The sequence below is a fragment of the Elephas maximus genome, chromosome 22 (assembly GCF_024166365.1).
Source record: "Elephas maximus indicus isolate mEleMax1 chromosome 22, mEleMax1 primary haplotype, whole genome shotgun sequence".
Taxonomy (NCBI): Eukaryota; Metazoa; Chordata; class Mammalia; order Proboscidea; family Elephantidae; genus Elephas; species Elephas maximus.
The window spans coordinates 53,845,506-53,865,851 of NC_064840.1; the positions used below are offsets into that span (position 1 = coordinate 53,845,506).

General features: G+C 43.0%; 1 long non-coding RNA gene across 2 annotated transcripts in view; it reads right to left on the minus strand.

Annotated features, from left to right (window-relative positions):
- Positions 1-4,209: 4,209 nt before the first annotated feature.
- LOC126065876 (uncharacterized) overlaps positions 4,210-20,346 on the minus strand; it is a 63,070-nt gene continuing 46,933 nt past the window's right edge. For both annotated transcript variants that reach the window (XR_007514945.1, XR_007514946.1), the window contains one exon: positions 4,210-4,697. This is a non-coding gene — a long non-coding RNA (uncharacterized LOC126065876). The remainder of the gene's footprint in view (positions 4,698-20,346) is intronic.

The following is a 20,346-nucleotide window of genomic DNA, read 5'->3' on the forward strand; positions in this document are numbered from 1 at the left end:
TCTGTTCACTTATCCTGACCTACATTGTTTTAATTTTTGAAACCTGGTTTCAAAAACTCATCAGAAATTGGGTTTGGGTTCCAGCTTTGCCATGTACAGACTGGAAGGCGGTGGCCATGTCAGTTCATATTTTGAGCCTCATTTTTCTCATTGATAAAGTAGGTATGAAAATCATAGTTTAGATCACTTAGTCCCATCCCATTGCTGTGGAGTGAGTTCTCACCCATAGCACACCTATAGGACAGAGTAGAGTGGCCCATAGGGCTTCCAAGGCTATAATCTTTATGGGAGCAGATTGCCACATCTTTCTCCCACAGACAGGCTAGTGGATTCTAACTGCTGACTTTTCAGTTAGCAGCCAATTTCTTAACCATTGAGCCACTAGGGCTCCTTAGATCACTTATAGGGCTGTTATAAGGCCCCTCCTTCAAATGTAGTGCACTATTTTACAAACATGAGGCAGTGATTGTTCAGTGTTAGAATTTGTATCTTCCACGTGGAAGACCCAGGTTCAATTCTTGGCCAGTGCACAGTGGATCCTTGCTTGTTGCTATGATGCTGAGCAGGTTTTAGCAGAGCTTCCAGACTAAGACAGACTAGGAAGAAAGGCCTGGAAAACTACTTCTGAAAATCAGCCAGTGAAAACTCTATGGATCACAACAGTTTGGTCTGTAACCAGTCTTGGGAAAGGTGCAGAGCCGTGCAACATTTTGTTGTATTATGCGTGAGGTCACCATGAGTCAGGAACTGATTCAACAGCAACAAATGGACATTACAGATGTTAGATGTTGGGGAACAGGGTGCTTATTCCCCACTCATCCTGTTCCAGGTGTAGGAGCTTCCATTAGAGGAACTTTCCTAGCCTCTCTGAACCCATACTCTGACTTCTCTGATCAGTGAGTTTGGGAGAATGAGTACTGAAGGCATGGATCTGCCCTTCCCCTGTCCTTCTCTCTAGAGCCAGCCAACCCGCAAAAACAAACAAACAAATCCATTGCCGTGGAGTCAATTCCAGCTCATAGTGAGCCTATAGAACAGAGTAGAACTGCACCACGGGGTTTCCAAGGAGCGGCTGGTAGATTCAAACTGCCGGCCTTTTGGCTAGCAGCCAAGCTCTGTAACCACTCTGCCACCAGGGCTCCAGCCTACCCATAGGACGCACCAATTTTCTGCTCCTCCTATCAGTGCAGTTCACAGAGGCAGGCCTGGTTTTGAGGCTTGGGTAGACAAAGTTCAACAGCCAGCATAGGGTGATATCAAGCCAACTGGCCTGATATGCTTAAGATAGTTTCCGCCCTCGCCTTCATTGGTAATAAAGACCTTGTTTTGATCTGCCTTTATATGTATTACTCCTGAGCCTCTCTCTCGTTTGGTTCTGAATTCAAATGCAGACAAAGAATATTTTTGATTGAGTCCCCTCAACCCTAACATTTCGCAACTCTGATTGCTATTATTAAAAGCCATCCCAGAATTCTTTGTATTCTGAATCCTGGGACTGGCATCAAGCAGCTCCCACCCTTGGGCAACATAATTTAAGTTAAACCCACTAGAAACTGTAGAGTAAGCACAGGCAGCTGTTGGTGCGGCAGGGAGGGGGCTGGATTAGCCCTGCTCTCTGTTCTCACCATGACCACCTTCCACTCCCCTTCCTCAAGGTCCAAGCGCAGTCTTCTCTCTCACTCCAGTGCTGCCACTTTTCTCTCCTGCTCTCACCCTCCCTCAGACCTTGAGTCTAAGCCTCTCTTTAAATCTCCCCCAAGGAACCTTCCCTTTCTCTTGGCAACTAGTGATTGACTCTCTGGGTAAAGTGAGTCCCGCTGATGTGTATGAAGGGTGCTCTGGAGAAATAAATTGTGTGGAGGATGACTGAGGGCTTGGAGAAGAAATTCTGGCTCCGGGAAAAGACACAGACACCCTGGAGGCTGCCACCCATCCCTCTGTGAGTGATGGATCTGTTCAGTCAGAGTTACTACCGCATGCCAAATTATCATTTTGAATGGTTCAATATGGCTGCAGGAGGAGCAGCCGGAGCTCACAGCAGCCGTTTAATAATCACCTGGGGCTGATTTTGGCCTGAGGCATTTGCTGGCACATAGATATCAAGAGACACTTTTTGACCTGGCCACAGGGATTAGTAAAATTAATCATATCTTGAGAATAACTGCGACTCTGGCAATTGAGAGGCCTGGGAGTGGACCAGGAAGTGGATTCCTTGGTTCCCCAGACTTGTCATCATTGTTGTAAAAGACTACTTGGATACTAGATTTACAGAGAAGCTTGCTACCGAAAAGACACATTCAGAAGCAGCGTGGTGTGGTAGTAAGAACACTCAACCAGAGGCCAGAAGACTGCATTAGCCCAGTCCTGGATTAGCCCTTGTTTAGCTGTTTGAGTAAGTCACTAGGCCTCGCTGAGCCTCAGCTTTCTTATCTGTAAAATGGATAAAAATTATACCTGCCCTCTCTTACACATAGTGATACTGTGAGAATCCACAGACATATTCAAAATTATTTTAAGAACTATAGAAACATTTTACAAACTTTGTGAGATATTATCAGTCTCTCTGGCAATTTCTTACCTTCCTTTTCCGGTCCCCTGTCTTTTTAGCCCTCACTTTCTATGGCCTTCCTGTCACCTGCGTATGTTGTTCCCTAGGCACCTTGTGGAGGAGTCCTCCATACTCTGTTCGTGTGCTCTATGCACAAACCCAGATGTTTCCATTCTGTTCATTTCCCTAGGGGTTGTGAGACCCTCAGCCATATAATTTAAAGGGTTCTTTCAGGGTAAGGCAGTAATGACATAAGTGTCACCCTCGGAGTATGTGCTGCTTCATAACACATGCTACAATGAAGGAATGCCTCTCTAACTGGGTCAGAGCCCCTCAAATCCACCCAAGCCTGCAGGCCAGGTCAGATGGAAGAGAACAGAAAGCTGAAGAATACACAAAGTGTGTATGTTATGTCAAGCCTGTCTCCTAGCACCTGCCCGCTATGGAGTGCCAAGGGAGCTGCCAGGGCATTAAGCATTTTGGTCCAGGAGCATAGTCTCAGAGTAAGCCCTCTAAATATTGCATTCAGGTTTGGTCTGCCTTTGAACTTGCTAGTGTTTTCTCCTACCTGGAATGTCAAACTGAAAACTCAGAGCACAGTGCTAAAGCCCAACCTTAGCTGATCTTACATGCCCTGTGCTGAAGTGCCTGCAACAAAAACTAGTCAAATCCTATATTTAACTGGTGAATCATTCATAATTTAGTAGATGTTGTGGATCGATCAGAAAGGACAGGCTCTGGAGAAGCTCAGCCTGGACAAGAAGAAATGGCTTCGAATGCAGGAGAATACCTCAAAGACGGACAAGAACTCTACCTGTTATTAATCTCTTTATTCATTGATTGATTGAATCATTCATTCCTTCACCAAAATTCATTGTGTTTTATTGTATTCTAGCACATTATAGCTGGAGGGAGAGGGAGGTGAGAATTCAACATGGCTTCAAGGAAGATCAGACATTGACCTGAGAAATACTTTGGTAGAAGATGAGGAAGAATTGCAGGGCACACATTATGGCTAAAGAAACACCATGAGTAAAGGCTACGGAAATACATGAAGCAGTGAGCTAGTTGTTGTCTTAGTTATCTAGTGCTATTATAACAGAAATACCACAAGTCGGTGGCCTTAACAACCAGAAATTTATTTTCTCACAGTTTAGGGGGCCGGAATTCCAATTCAAGGCTCTGGCTCTTGAGTAAGTTTTTTTTCTTTGTTGGTTCTGGAGGACGATCCTTGTCTCTTCTGAGCTTCCGCTCCTTGGCAAGCTTCATATGACTCAGCATCTCTCTTCCCCCATCTCTGCTTGTTCACTTGCTTGTTTAATCTCTTTCATATCTCTTAAGACACACTCTACACTAATATCATCTCATTAACATAACATGACTCGACAGCACTGGGTTACTGGGTTTTAACATAACAAAGAAAACCTCTTCCCGGATAGGATTATAACCACAAGTATAGAGGTTAGGATTTACAAAGCATATTTTTGGGAGACACAATTCAAACCATAACAGCTGTTAAGCAGAAAATGGAGGAAAAGGGTCATAGATGAGGCCAAAAATGTGGATAGAGTCAGAATTCAGAGGACTGTATAGAGCATATCAAGAAATCTAGACGTTTTGCTGCAGGCGATGAGGATCCATCTTATTTTTTAAAGCTGAGACGTGACAAGACTTGTAGCATTAGAAAGTCAACTTTAGCTGTGGCATCAAGAAAGTGATGAGGGGTGAAGATGAAGGCAGGGAGAACAATTAAAAGATGGCTGCCATAAAGGTAACAAGGATAGAAATGAACAGGAACAATGGGAGTGAGAAGGATAAGATGGAATCAAGACATGCACTTGAGGTGGAATTGCCATAGTCTGGGAGCTGCTTGGATGTGGGATTTGAGAGAGTGAGAGGACCAGTTTAGATGGCTAGAAAGATGATGGTGTGAGAACATACCCAGGAGCAGGAGCAGAAGATGAGGAAGAAGATAAGCTCGGTTTGTCCATGTTGGGCTTGATGTTTAATTCTATCAAGGGAAGTTGTCAGGTAGGTGGTTGGATAGACAAGCCTGGAGCTCAGGAGAGCATTCCGGCTTCAGGAAAGATGGCTGTATCTCCACATCCGGTGATGCTGGAGTCTCTTGTCAATAATTACAAGCTTCTATCTGTGGGGGAAAAGATTGAGGAAAAGGTAAGAGATGATTTCTTTCCTCCGTTTTTTTTCTGTTTGCCTTTTTCTTTCTGCTCTCCAGTGTTTCTTCATTTCATTGAGCTATGGCCATACTGGCTACCCAATCTACTTCATCCATCTCCTTTTCTTGGTGGAATGAAAGATAAAAGTGAAGTTGCTGATACAGCAGCCATGAGAGGGGTAGAGGAACTAAGGTAGGGGAAGAAGAAAAAAGGATGATCCTCTAGAAGAAACTGCCTGTGACTGAATATGGCTATCAATTAGTACATATTTCTGAACGCTTATTAAGATACCAGATACATAAACGTACAAAAGATCTTGATTTTTTTCCTGCTTGATTCAGTTCAACATATCTGTTTGTTTCCCCTGCCATCCTTGGATCCAGAGCCTGACATGCCCATGTCCACCTCTGCATTTTGCTAATGCTATTTCATTGAGAATGTCCTTTCTCCTTTCCCCCCTTATTTAAGTAAATCTTACCATCTTTTTGGTGCAAATGGGTAACCCACTCAACTGCTATCAGAAGGATTGGCAGTTTGAGACCACCTAGAGGAACCTCAAAAGAAAGGTCTGGCAATTTACTTCTGAAAAAATCAGCCATTGAAAATCTTATGAAAGAGAATTCTGGGAAGATGGCTCCATAAACAGACCATCGTTCCAACCCTCCTCCACGAATGTAACAAGAAATACACAAGGAAATGGTGCTCAGCTTTGAGGGACTCTGAATCAGGGAGCAAAGGAAAGCAGTGGGGAACTGCAGACAGGCAAGAATCAACAAATCATCAAGTCACTTCTCACACCATCCTTGTCCTTCCCTCCAGCCATTGCACCACTGGCTCCTGTGAACTGGGGAAGTAGTCCCAGAAAAGGAGCCTGCTTCCCTAACCACCACAACCCCTGCCTGTACAAAGGGACAGGACCCCAAGCGTCTGCTCTAAAATCAATAAGGCAGAATCCCACAGGGGTCCTTTTCAGGTGTGCTAGCACCTCCCCCACCTGGACACCATTGGCTGCAAGCCTACCGGGAATTGCTATAGAAGGGCCTTGCAGTGGAGTGTGCTCTCATAGTCAACACTCAGTCTGCCTCCCAGCACACCCTATTGCTCAGGCCTATAAAACCATCAGGATAGACCTCCTGAGAGTCACATCAGGTCTGTTTGTACCCCCCATCTGGTTGGTGCAGAAGACTGCAGACTGAGGCTGCTGTGTGCTAGGAAGCAGGCATCTTTAGTGGAGGCTACATCCGCAGCCAACGAACATGGGGAAGGGGGATGGCTCTGATAACAACAAGGCAGACCTCCCCAGGGGTCTGTTTGGAGTGTGCCAGCACCTCCCTCACGTGGACACGGTTGGCTGCAAGCCTGCTGTGAATTTCTACAGGTCTGTGCGGTTGAGTCTGCTCCCATAGTCAGCACTCTACCTGACTCCCCACACACCCCATAGCTCTGGCCTCTGAAACCAATAGGACAAACCTCCCTATTAGGGGTCAGTCAGTTAGGGTTAGTCTGCCCCCACTTCCAGTTGGTGCTGAGGACTGGTGACTGAGGCTGCTGTGTGCTAGGAAGCAGGCATCTTGAGTAGAGACTGCATCCACAGCCAACATACGATGAGGCAGGCTCTGATAGCAACAAGGCAGACCTCCCTGGGGGTGCATTTGGAGTGTGACAACCTCTCCCCCAACATGTAACTGTTGGCTTCTGGACTGACACAAATTCCTACAGAAGGTTCCCTACAGTGGAGTCCGAATCTGGGTCACCTAAGTAGAGACTACTCCCTCAACCACCATAGGGCCACTAGGGCTCTGAAACCAACAAGACAGATCCCTCGGATGTCCTTCTGGGGAATGCCAGTCCTTCCTAATCCTGAAGTGGAGAAAAGCCTGCTTGTGCTTCCCCTGAATGCCAGCTCAGAAATAAGCAGCCCCCACAGATTGGGAAAGAAAGCCTCAGGCAAAACCGAAGGGCAACACCCATCCCCTAAGGGGGCTTGCTGGGTGCAGTTTTTCTGACTATAAATATGTTTGCAGAAACAGAGAAGGAAAGGGAGTAATAACCAGCGAGAGAGAATCGCACCCCCTGGTGAACAGATCAATTAGTACATGATACCTCACCTGAGTGGCAGTGCCTGCTGATGGACAGACTGACCAGAGCATGTTCTCTGGTGTGTTTGGGAGAGATTAAAAGTTGAGAATTGAGATCTGGAACTTTCAAATCCTAATTAAACCAGGGAGAGAAAAGGAGCTATCACAGTGAGAGAGAGAGAGAGAGGAAACAGTAAGCAAAGGCTGAAGGCTCTGCCCATCTAAGACTTTTTTGCAGAAAGTAGTAAGGGCAAAAAACACCAAGTACTAGGGAAAACTGAGAAAGTTAACACCTTTGAAAATTCTAACACCCCCCCCAAAAAACCCACAAGACATGCATAGAACAGAGAAACCATGGCCCATCGAAATGAATATGACAGAGGGGGCGAAACGGCATCTAGAGATGACCAAATAATGAAAAGAAGGGAAGAATATAATACAACAACATTAAGCATAATTAAAGAACTAAGGGGAAACATAGACAAAGAATTAAAAGAAATAAGGAAAACAATGCAAGAACAAAATGAGGATCTAAGAAAAGACATATTGTAACTGAAAGAGACAATAATTGAAATGAGAAACACAGTAAAAATACCAACAGGTTTGATCAGGCAGAAGAAAAAAATCGGCAAATTATAAAACAAAAACCCAAATCTGTTGACATCAAGTCAATTCCAACTCATAGTGACCCTAAATGCCCATCAGCAGATGAATGGATAAACAAAATGTGGTACATACATATGATGGAATATTACATAGTAGGAGAAATGAAGTCTTAATACATGCTACAATATGATAGAGCTGGAAAACATTATGCTGTGTGAAATAAGTACATCACAAAAGGGCAAGTATTGTATGACTCGACGGCAGTGGGTTTGAATGGGTTCACTTATACAAAAAGAAAAGACAAATGTATAGAGAGCAGAGTTTATTAGTGGTTACCAGAGGTGGGAGAGAGGAGGAGAAGGAGGGTTAAATGGTGATGGAAATTTCATGTTGATTAGGAGTAAGTGTGATGGTAAAGGTTTTGTGTCAATTTGGCTGGGCCATGATTCTCAGTGGTTTGGCAGTTATGATGTATTTTGGCAGTTATGTAATGATGCAATCACCTCCATCATGAGATTGGATATAATGTAATCACCTCCATGGAGTACACCTCAACATAAAGAAAACAAAAATCCTCACAACTGGGCCAATAAGCAACACCATGATAAACAGAGAAAATATTGAAGTTGTCAAGGATTTCATTTTACTTGGATCCACAGTCAGCACCCGTGGAAGCGCAGTCAAGAAATCAAAAGATGCATTGATTGGGCAAATCTGCTGCAAAAGACTTTTTTAAAGTTTTCAAAAGCAAAGTTGCCACTTTAAGGACTAAGGTACAGCTGACCCAAGCCCTGGTGTTTTCAATTGTCTCAGATGCATGCGAAAGCTGGGACATGAATAAGGAAGACTGAAGGAGAATTGATGCCTTTGAATTATGGTGTTGGCAAACGATAGTGAATATTCCACAGAGTGCTAAAAGAATGAACAAATCCGCCCTGGAAGAAGTATAGGCAGAATGCTCCTCAGAAGTGAGGATGGCGAGACTTCATCTCACATACTTTGGACATGTTGTCAGAAGTGACCAGTCCCTGAAGAAGGACATCATGCTTGGTAAAGTACAGGGTCAGTGAAAACGAGGGAGACCCTCAATGAGATGGATTGACACAGTGGTTACAACAATTAGCTCAAGCATAACAACAATCATGAAGATGCCACAGGACTGGGCTGTTTCATTCTGTTGTACATAGGGTCGCTGTGAGTCGGAACCTACTCTATGACACCTAACAACAACTCTCTCTCTCTTTCTCCTTCACTCTCTCTCTTTCTATATATACACATAACTATGTTTCACTGGCTTTGCTTCTCTAGATAATCCAGCCTAAGACAGTAGGTTTGCACAGCCAATTAACTGCTGTCAACAAGTCGTACACCAGTAAATAGTTGAATTGGAAAAATTTGTGTGATATACATTTTTATAACAGCAACACACACACACACAAAGTAGCTGCTGAGTCTGCTTATGTACAACCAAAGTCCTCATGGGATTTGGAATTTGGTTTCTTGGTTTGGAGATTTTGGGTCCTGGTTTCACAGGACACCCCAGTTAATTGGCCTAAAAATACGTTTAGTGCTTCTGCTTTACCTCCTAGTTCGTTGCTCAGTGCCTGGGATCTTAAAAGCTTGCAAGTGGCCATCCAAGGCACAGCAATTGGTCTCTAGTTAAGTCTAAAGCAACAGAGGAAGAAGGAGCATCAGGAATAGAAGGAGAATGTAGAATGTGTGGCTGCTTGCCTCCATGAACAACTGCCTCCTCTGCCATGAGACCAGAAGAACTGGGTGGACCTGGCTCCCATTACTGAACGTTTTGTTCAAAGATTCTATAGACTATCCCTGATCAAAAGGGGAAAACTGCAGAACAGAAATTCAAATTCTCATGGGCTCCAGACTTCCAGGAACCATGAAGGTTGGATGAATCTCTGAAACTGTGCCCTGAGATCATCTTTAAACCTTAAACCAAAAATACCCCCTTATCGTTTGGTTCTTAAAACCAAACAATAGTTTAGCTTAACTAGTAAAAAATGTCTTGAGCTTTATGCTCTTCTAAGAACTATCTATATTGGATCAAATTGACAATAACAACTTGAAAGATTAGATAGGAACCTTCGGAGACAGTGGATTTATGTTAATTAGGGAGGAACAACTCAGAAGAGGATCAGAATGGTTACACAATTCGAAAAACGTAATCAGTGTCACTAAATAGTGTATGGAGAAACTGCTGAATTGGTGTATGTTTTACTGTGTATACTCTCAACACCAACAACAAAATAAATAAAACTACACAAAGAAAACCCTATGGAGCACAGTTTTACTCTGATGCACTGGGATCCCTATGAGTAGGAATTAACTCAATGGCAACTTTTCTTTTTTTTTTTAAACCTTCTTTTTGGATCCAACATAAGCCCCTCCTTCTTCAAGCAGGCTTCTCCAGTTATTCCAGCCCACTTGATCAATTGATCACCCTCTTCATGGAACAAATAACATACACATTGGAACACTTAATTATATATTCCCTTGTATTTTGTCTGAATGATTTGAATAAATTGCAGTCTCCTCGAGGGAGATTAGAGTCATAACTAAAATTAAGAGTTAGAGAAGCACTCGGAGACCCTCTGCTCTTATTCCTGAGTGTCCAGAGCTCTCTCCTTTCTTCTACCAGGCGTGTCCTGTTTTGTTGATCTAGGTAATAAGTAGAGAGAAGAATGATGGATCCTAATATGTTCAAGACTGTTTTCATTAGAAAAGGCAAAGAACTACTCAAAAAGAAGAGAGAAGAAATAAATAGGACCAAAAAGGTTGGAGAAAGGGGTGAGAGGAACAAAGAAAAAAAAAATCCTTTCAAGTATTGTTAAAAAATTGTTGTTATTAGTTACTGCTGAGTCGATTTTGATGAATAGTGACCCCATGTGACACAGTAGTACTGTCCTATAGGGTTTTCTAGGCTACCATTTTTATAGGAGACCTGTCAGTACAGTGATTATGTGTTCAGCTGCTAACTAGAAGGCTGACGGTTCAAACTTACCAGCTACTTTATGGGAGAAAGATGTAGCAGTCAGCCTCCCTGAAGATTACAGCCTTGAAAACCCTGTGGGGCACCAATGTGGCAGCAATGGGTTTGATTTTTCGTGTAATCTTTACAAGGGCAAATTACCAGGCCTATCTCCCATGGAGCCACTGGGAGGATTCGAAAAACCAACATTTCATTTGGCAGCCAAGCACTTAACCGTTACCACTAGGGTCTTTGTTTAAAAATTAGGGACATTTACAAATATACAAAGTTACAAGTCATTCATATGTCATCACCCAGAAATTAACATCTTAGCATGTTTGCCTTGACTCTCCTTTTTTCAGGAAAGTTACTTTTTTTGTTAAAAAAAAAAAAATGAATTGATTCAAAACAATTTTAGGGAAATAGAGTGAGTTTAATAGATACTGTTTTAAAATAAAGTTAATTAATCTAATTTTGCCTGAATTTAACAGAAGGAAAAAAAATAGAATCATTGAACTTCATATAAATGTGTTGTCACCACAAGGGAGAGTTCTTCCTAAAAGATTCCCTTGAATTTAAAACGAGAGATTATGAAAACATTAAGAGGTAAGAGTTATTATTTTTAGGTGACATTTGCCCATTTAGTCACTTTGACTTTCTTTTAAAAATTTAATTTAAATTTTTTTGTCGTCTGCATTCACAGTGACTACCTAGGCTACTTTCACACAGCAGTAATTTGGTTATCAGAGGTGTCTGTTGTGTTCCTTGTTTTTCAAAATGTTATTTATTGGTTGCAAAATGATGTTTTGGTCCCCAGTTTGCTTCTTTTCCTTAGGGCTTCAATCTCACTTTCTATGTCATTTTGTTGCCTTATTATCTTAGCCATGAGATCTTGTTTTACTGACGACTTCTTATTAGATTATTCTACAACAGGAGTTGGAAAGCTTTTTTATGTAAAGGGCCAGATAGTAAATAGTTTAGACTTGGCAAGTCACAGGGTTTCTGTAGCAACTACTTAACTCTGCCATCATAGTGTGAAAGTTAGCTGCAGAGAGTACATAAACAAATGAGGGTGTTTGTGTTCCAATAGACCTTTATTTACAAAACGGGAGGGTGGGCCAGATTTGGCCCTCAGGTCGCAGTTTGCCAACCCCTGTTCCCAGCATTATCCTATAGAATATTATGCTATAGATGCTATTATGAACAATTTTCTTTTGTCCTTGAGTTAGATTTCTTCTGTTTCCTGAGCTGAATAGCTTTCTGGTTTTTGCATTTATTACTCTTGTAATTGTATGTTGCCCATTTTTCATTTCTTTCCTTCTTACTTATACTTGAGCATTTCTGTCCAAACATGTTATTGTTTGATACAGGGTTGCTACCTCTGGATTCCTTTTACCTGTACTTAAGACCAGTCGGTTTTCCTCTACGAGCTTGTTTGCGTATTTTATCTTCCATCCACTTGAGAATGCAGAAGCACAAAGGTGCAAAGGAGGAGGTAAGGAGGGATGGGAAGAACTCATCTGAAGACGACTAGAGTCTGTTATAATACTTGGGTTTGTTTTCTCTTCTGTGATTTGGTTGAATTTTCTTTACCAGGGTTCATTCCTTCATTCAAGTTAAGGTTATTCCAGGAAAGGGACATGGCTGGACTTTAGATCATTTTATGGAATAGCCTTGAAGAAAGGTATTCCTGCAGTTCAATTTCCTGATTTCTCCTGAGCCATTCTGACTCCTCAGTCAAAAGAGAACAAATAAATAAATAAATAATAAGGCTACCTGCTCAGTTTTCTTCTTTTTATATTCGGAAACATTAGTAAGAATTCTCAGGGTTTTTTTTTTTTTTTATTTTTGATCCATCAGTACTGCCACTGTGGGGCTGGAGAGGTGGAGCTGGGAGATGTTTCGTTTCACCTCTTCACTGACCTACAGAAATGTGTGTTTCTTTCTTTGGCTTCAAGTTTTTCTTCCCTTTTATTTTTAAGTTTATGGCGTTAGGTATGTGTCTTTCCCTTGTTTGCTTTCTGCCAGTGATTTTGTGTGTGTGTTTGGGAGGTGGGGGGATAAGGATGTTTTTCTTTTTAAAAGATTATTTTGTTGGCTAGTAGGGGAGGGAAATTTTTCGAAGCAGTTTCAAATGACGGTTTTAACCCAGAAATTGTAAAGTGTTTTTGAGAACTTTTGGGGTATCCGTGTTGCGTTTGCTGTAAGTATGATGCTGGGCTGAGACTGGCCACAAAGCCAATCAGTTTTACCTGGATTACATGTAGATGGGAAAACAGAGGCCCGGAGAAGTGACTTGCCAAAGACACAGAAAAAATTAAAGTTAGAGGTGGGACTTGAAGAGAGATTTTCAGCTTTCAGACCCTGCTCTGATCCTAGGCGGTTACAGGATGTGCCTTACATTTTTTACTTGTTTGGTTTTTGTAATTACTCATAGTACCTAGCGAAATACAAGGCATAGTATCCATATTGATGAGTTTATTGATATATTGTCTCCTAAAAGTATGGATTCCCAGGGAGTGTTCACTGATCTTAACGACTATAGAATTTCAAAATATTGTTGAAACAAAGTTAATTGTAATTTAATTTTAATTTCGAGACTGGCAGTGGAAATACAGCCGAATCCCTTTATAATTCTCACACTAGGAGGAATAGGAAGGACCTAGTGCCCATCTGCTAGGGTTGCTGTGGAGTTGTTTACTTCCTTGGGTAGGATATTGGACAAGATGGTTGCTAACGTCCTTTTCAACTAAGTTTGTAAAATTAGAATTTGAATATTTATGGAGGTCTTTGGCAAAGCCTACAAAACTCTGAGAATATTGTAATGCCTCATTTTCAAAATGGATTTTGTTATCTCGCCACATTAGAGGAGAATGGGAGCCGGTGTCCAAAAATCCAACCATATGGGGTGTTACAAGTCAGCATGCTGAGGATCACTGCTCTGGGAGAGACAGTGGGATGCAGAGGGTGAGTGCGCCTCCCAGCTTGACTCCTCAACTCCATAGCAGAGTTCCAGAGCACCTTGGGCTCTGGCTGCAATTAGCTGGCCCATCTCCTTGGACTCTGCCACTTCATAAATTTGCCAACAGAACTGGGCAGGCACATGGTGCCGTTGCCTGGCATTGCCCCCAGCAAGGAAAGGCATAAATCCCTTTCACATCTGGGCCTCCAGCCCTACCACACTTGGACCGATCCTGGAAGTCACCCCAGCTCTTTGAAAGGAAACACCATTTCTCCATGGTCTTCTCTGTGGTTGACAGAGAGACAGTGAGGAGTTGATAGGAAGGAGCCTTCTTAGAGGTTATATTGCCCCAGAGAAAGGAGGGTTCTCCCTGGAGGGAGTAACCATAGAAAAGCCCCTTTGTAAAAAAGGGGTCCTGCGTCTACCTCTTGCGAGGAACGGTGCTGCAAATCAAGTAGGCCCTTTGCAGTATATACATATGGAATAAGGCTTATTTATGAGTGGGAAGAAACCTATAAAGAAGAGTTATTAAGTCCAGGAGGAACTGATTTATGTCATAGTAAAATTCAGGCTATAGTTCAGCCAGAGGAATGACAGGCTCTGACAGGTGTCCATGAATAAATCCCCTTCTTCTAAAACATTGCCTTCTCTCTCTCTGCTAGGCACTGGCCAGATTCTTCAGCCAGCTGAAGGAATTTGCCCTTGCTCCCCTTCTCCTCACTTGCCTCTCCTTTGTGATCTTTTTCAGCTCCAGATAAAAGGGAAGAGAGCCACACAACCAGCTAGCTTTGAGAAAGCCTTGGGTTTTCTTCATCCCTCACAAATTTCTGAGACTGAGCTGTATGCCTTCAGGCTGGCAGAAACTGGCTAGAGATCTGAGGAAGGCAGGGTAGGTGTCGACAGAGACACTTGGCTTCCGTCAATAACCATGTGGAATCGCAGCATCCCCCAGGGCTGGAGGCCCTGCGTCCTTGCCTTTTAAGACGGTATTGGTAGGAGCTGTTTAAAGAGATCCTGGCCTCCAGCAGCTGTGGCCTCTAAGAAGCTCAGCATACTCAGATCTTTGGCCGAGAGCTCTGCTTCTGATGGTATGATGGTGGCTGTCTTCTGTGGAAGCGGGTGACTGGGGCTACTTTGGACTCCAGGCCTTATCTGTATTCAGGTGGGACATGAGGTCCTTCTGGCATCTACTGCAGTGGTTTGTGTCTGCATGTATAATTGCTCAGAAAGCACAGACTAGCTTCTAGTAAATGGACTTGGGATGCTGAATGCATAAATGCGGCTAGGAGTCATCTATCTATATATCTGTCTGTTTGTCTGCCTGTCTATCTATCTGTCTATCTTTGTACCAATATCTGTTTGCCTAACTCTGTATATGTCTGTTAACATACATAGAAATACAGAGTCCATGACCAAAATCTCATTACAAAACCTGATCAAATGGAAACTTTATAATTAACTATATTCCTTCCTTTCTTAAAATAACTTCTATAGAAATGTTCATTGATAGAAGCAGGGATGAATGTCATGCATATAAACACCTGTTAAGGGTCTTCAGCTTTATGTGACATCAGTTAGCTAACACCTTCCATTGGTACTCCCAAAGTAAGGGATTAAAAAAATATATTCCCATTATCCACTTGTACTTCTAAGGCTTTCGTGGGTAATGAAGAGAGGTGGCCTCAGTGGCAATGAGTTTCTTATCTCAGTGCTCTCAATCATCAATCAAGCAATCATGGTTCATCCGTTCCGCCCTGCTTTCTGAGTATGGGAAGAAGAGAGCTGACCCTAGGACCTTGCCCTGGTCACAGTGGGTCATCTCTTAGGATTAGCCATTCTGAAGTCTCACTTCTCCATCCTAGGAAGTTGGGATGAAAATCCTGTTACAGGTATCACCTAGAGCTGAAGAAAGAGGGTCTTTTATTCTGTTCTCAGCTATAAGCTTAGCACTGAAGCAGAAATGTGTGTTTTAGTGTGAGAGGTCCTTTCCTGGGGAGCAAGCCAGAGAGGACCAGAACTCTGCATAAAACAACATAGACAAACTCTAGGTCATAAACACAATTTCACATGTGTCTAGATATTTGGTATCCTCTTTCCCATATGTAAAGTGGGACAAAATCAAATAAGATAATTCTAACCATCTGTATCTCTGAATCCTACCTATATTTAAAGGGTCAACTCCAATTATCACCCAGATAAAATTTAACTCTTCTTAACTTCCTGTATTACTCATTATTTGTTCTAGAACATTACATGTATTTTACGTGTTTTTTCTCTTACAGTTTCGTATCTTTAAGTCTTAATCCCCCTGCAAAGTTCCTTGAGGTCAGACTTGTAGCGACATATGCATTATCTCGGAGTTCCCCATGAAGCCTACCTCAGGGCTGGATATGCACTTAAATAAGGCTCTGGAAATAGGTTTTGATGGGTATTGATCCCAATGCTATTCCCAGATGTCTGAAATTTATTAACCAGGACCCTACAAGCTCACGGAGGCCCTGTTACTTTATGGTATGAATGCTTCTTGTCCAGAATCCCATCATGGAAGCCCAAGATTAGCACTGTTGTGTTTGGCCTGTGTTGGACCCAATGTGACAAAGGTTTATCCTCACTCATGTCACAGTCCTGTGCAGGACAAATACCTCTGCTTGGCAGCTGTCTTTCAAGCAGTGACTCAAGGATCTAACTCCTCCATTTGGGATCTGTTGCCTCTGAGGACACTATGAAATGGGAAGGGAGAATCATGTGGGCCTTTTAAGGGTCAGACATAGTTCCATTCCTTTGGCAGAACTTGGTTACATGACCCTCAATTTAATGCGAAGAGGGATGGGAGAGGTCATCTTCCTGTGCACCTAAGAGATGGAAACCAGGAGGAAAGCCTGTAGCATTTTCTCTGCCACAGTCCCTGCAGTAGGTTGCCTCATGCTGGGAGTGTTCTAATAATATCAAGGAGGCCATAGAGGCTGGAGTGCAGTTGAGGAGGGGAAGACTGGTGGACAAGGAGGTCATGAAGATACCCGGGAACCAGACCACAGGGTGGTTGGGATTGAATTGTAAGAGGTTGGGAGCCATTGAAGATTTTGAGCAGAGGGGTGACATGATCAGACTTACATTTTGGAAAGAACTCTCAGGTCCTGTCTACTTTGCACACTTTCCAGCCCTCTTGGCTCTGGCAGTTCATGTAGGGAAGCAGCCCCTTCCCGCTATAGTCTCTGTCTTCGGCATTCTTCTCTTGACACTGCAAAGGCCCACCAGGTACAAAAAGGATGCTCTGTGGATAAGGTTAATCTCAAGAAAACCATGGTGATAACTCAGTGTGGTTTCTATCTCATTTTTTGTCAGGTTATTTGTGCTCCCTCTCTTTTCCCTCAGATATACAACACCCTTGAACAGTTTTGGACAACTTCTTCTAGAAAGAGAAGTTTTTGATAAATTTGTCCACGCTACGTGCAATAGTTTTGTAAGGTGGCCGTGAAAAATGGGTAGCTGGGTAGCTGTGAAGAACAGATATTTGTCTTCCCACAGTTCTGGAGGTTAGAAGCCTGAATTCAGCCTGTCAGCAAGGCCATGCTCTCCCTTTGTTCACTCTAGAAGAGCCTTCCTTAGCTCCTCCAGTTTCTGGATGCCCCAGACGTTTCTTGGCATTCTTTGCCTTGTAGAGGTAGCTTTACATGGCAGCTGTTTTCCCTCCGTGTATGTGGCTTTGGTTCTGTGTCTGTTCTCCCCTTTTATAGAACACCACTAAAAAGGGATTAGGATTAGGACTCACCCTATTCTGATATGACTTAACTGATAATACCTTCAAAGAAAAACCCTATTTCCTCAAACAAAGTCACATTCACAGGTACAAGGGTTAGGACTTCAACATATCTTTTTGAGGACACAATTCAGTCCATAACACTGTGCTACTAGAGACAACGAGGTCGGTAGAGGACAAACAAAACCAGCTGCTGCTGAGTCAACCCTAACTCATAGCAACCCCATGTGTGTCAGAGTAGAACTGTGCTCCATAGGGCTTTCAATGGCTGATTTTTTGGGAAGTAGATTGTCAGTCCTTTCTTCTCAGGTGCCTCTGAGTGGACTTGAACTGCCAACCTCTCAGCAGCCAAGCACGTTAACAGTTTACACCACCCAGGGACTCCAGGTGGAGGATAGGATGGGATATTTGGATTTTATTTAGTGGTGGATGCTGGAGAGGATAAAGATGAGTACAAAACAATTTATCTTATAAGAAGACATTCATTCCAAGCACCAGTGAGGGGTTCTCCAGTTTCCCCTCTGCTGCAGTCACACTGTGAATGTGCCTGTCAACTTTGCACAGAAGCTCCGGGAATGTGGACTCAGGCAGACCTCCTCACCAGCCCCAAGAGGAGGGCTTCTGCATCCCTACCCATCACTCAACAACCCAGTGGCCTGGCAATCTCACTCCTCTTCAGCACTGTCAGGGACAACATTCTTTAGAGGTGAAAGTACAGTTTAATTTCTAAGCTCACCGAGGCATGGACGGGGGCTGCAAAGGAGGCTGAATGCATTATTGGTGCCACATGTTTGATAACGTGCCGAGCTTGCCAACACACACCCGGGGGCCAAACGAATGCATTCCTGTGGAAGGCTGCACCCTTTCTGCCTGGGCCAGTGGGGTCAGTTAGAACAGCCAGAGCTTCACTTCCTGTGCTCTTCATGTCTGCTTGGCAGGCTCTCCTCTAAGGAATAGAACTCCACTCTTCCCCCCGCCTCCTTCCCTAGGTAAATGTGAAGGAGGAGAAAGAGAGAAGAGAGAAAAAAGAATTGACTTCCTCCCTGCCCTTGCCCCCACTTGCTGGGGTCTACATGAAGACGGTACAGAGAATGGCATTTCTCTCACTGCGGTTTCCCAGTGACAGTGGGGTCAAAGAAAGCATTTTTCAAAAAGAGCTTCTTTTCTCAATTTATGGCAGAGCATCCAGTAGCAAGCAGCAAAATGAAATAGGTCTCTGTTATCTCTCCCCCAGAAAGAGACAGCCCTTACAAGGGAAGGAGATAATTCCTGTCTGGTTTTTATATTCCTCATAAAATGCATTATTGTGCAGGCATGTAAAATGTATGGGACTGGGCAGACATATGAGGTGGGGAAAGGTGCAGCCTTAGCTCCTCACACTGTTTGGACTGGAGGACAGCAAAGAGGAGAGGTTTTTTTTTTTTTTTTTCTGAGAACAAGGACAATGGTAATTACCTCTGTACTGACTTTCCATGGTAGATGAAAGAATGGGAGGGGAAAGGGTAATAATAATAATAATAAGTTGAAATGATAATAATAAAGGCTTCTTCTTTTTGCTTTGCCCATCTGTGACTCAGTTTTCAAGTTGCTGGGATACACCTGTTGAGTTCTTGGGAGTTGGGGTAACCTCTCCCTTAGGCTCTTGCAGTGTTTGGTCAGTCTAGGCATGTATCTGGTCACAGTACTTACCTGAAGTCACAGATGCCAATTTGTATATCACATACAATGCATAGAATGTCTTTTCACCTTTAGCCCCCCAGGAACTTAGAATGATGATCTTGCTGGAGAGGGGCCTCATTTGTTTCCCTTGAAGTAAATAGTTTGAGCTTGATGGCTGAACACTTATGGACTCTTCATTTCCAGGCTCACAGATATATTCCAGGGGGGAGAATTTGGCTGCATTGTCCAGTTACCTCATCCCCACATTAGATGCTGCTTCTTTAGAATGTCTACCTCCATGTTCATCCTCTACTCTTGTTCAACAGAGGTTAAAGAAACTTAAACTATGATGCATACCAAATTGTTCTTAAGAATTAACTGAGAAGCAGTTAATAGAACAAGGGATGGAAGACAGCAGCTGTTCTCTGAGGACAAGGCCAATCAGACTTGTGACTGGAATATAGTGTTTTTAGAAATAAAATCACATGCAACTACTTCATAACATCAACTCTACTAATAACTCGGTATGAAGACATAGGGATTCCTGAATCAATGGAATAGTGGAGATGAATGAGATACAGCACAAACATCTCTGCCTTCTCACTCTCTCCTTCTTTGCTTCCTTCTATCCCTTCCACAAATATTTCTGAGCAATTCGTAAATACAGGTCACTAGGCTAAGGTTTAAAGACAAGAGAGGCAGACTCTCCTAGGAATCAATGTTCATTGATTCATTAATTCTCTAGAGCAGTAGTTCCCTAACACAGAGGGCTTTTAACAACACAGAGTTATAGGGCTTTTAACAACACACAACTGCAGGCCAATAGAATCAGAATATCGAAGGAGAGAGTCTGGTACTCTATATTTTTTTAAGCTGCACAGGCACTCTAATGAGCAGCGAGGGTAGGAACAACTGCTCTATTGCATTTGGTGTTCCCAGGAAGAAACCAACTGCCTCAGTCCAGTAGAACTAAAGGTCACAGGATTTGAGGTCAGGCAGAGCTTGATTCTTCTACCCTAGCACTATAATTTTTAGGTGTGTGACATTTCCAAACCTCAGGCTCCTCATCTAAAATGGGGATTAATGATAGCTCCCAAATTACAGAATTTTGGTGGAGATTGAATATGATAATATAGGTAAACACACTTTCTAAACCATGATGGATTGTTCAGTGTGATCTGCTCTCAACCTCATCTTTCTGCATGTTGACTTCCTGCTCTCCCTTCCCTCAAGATCTCAGAAGGCGCTGTCCCTCTTCTTCTGCTCCTATCCCTCATGCTCATACCACTGCATGTTTGCTGTCCTTACCCTGACTTTCTGCGTGTCTACTAGTTCCTTTCCCTGTCTACACCCACTCTTCATCCTTACAATCGCGTTCCTCAGAACTGCTGTTCTCTTAAGCTACCATTTTACCTCCCTCCTTTCCTCCACCAACACATTTTGAAAACAGAGGAACCCTCTGCTATCATTTTCTGTCTACCCACCCACTTGTTAGTGATTGAGTATGATTGCATCCTACACTATTCCAGGAAAGCTGCTTTCCAAAAGGTAACCAAAGGTCACCAACTGTTGG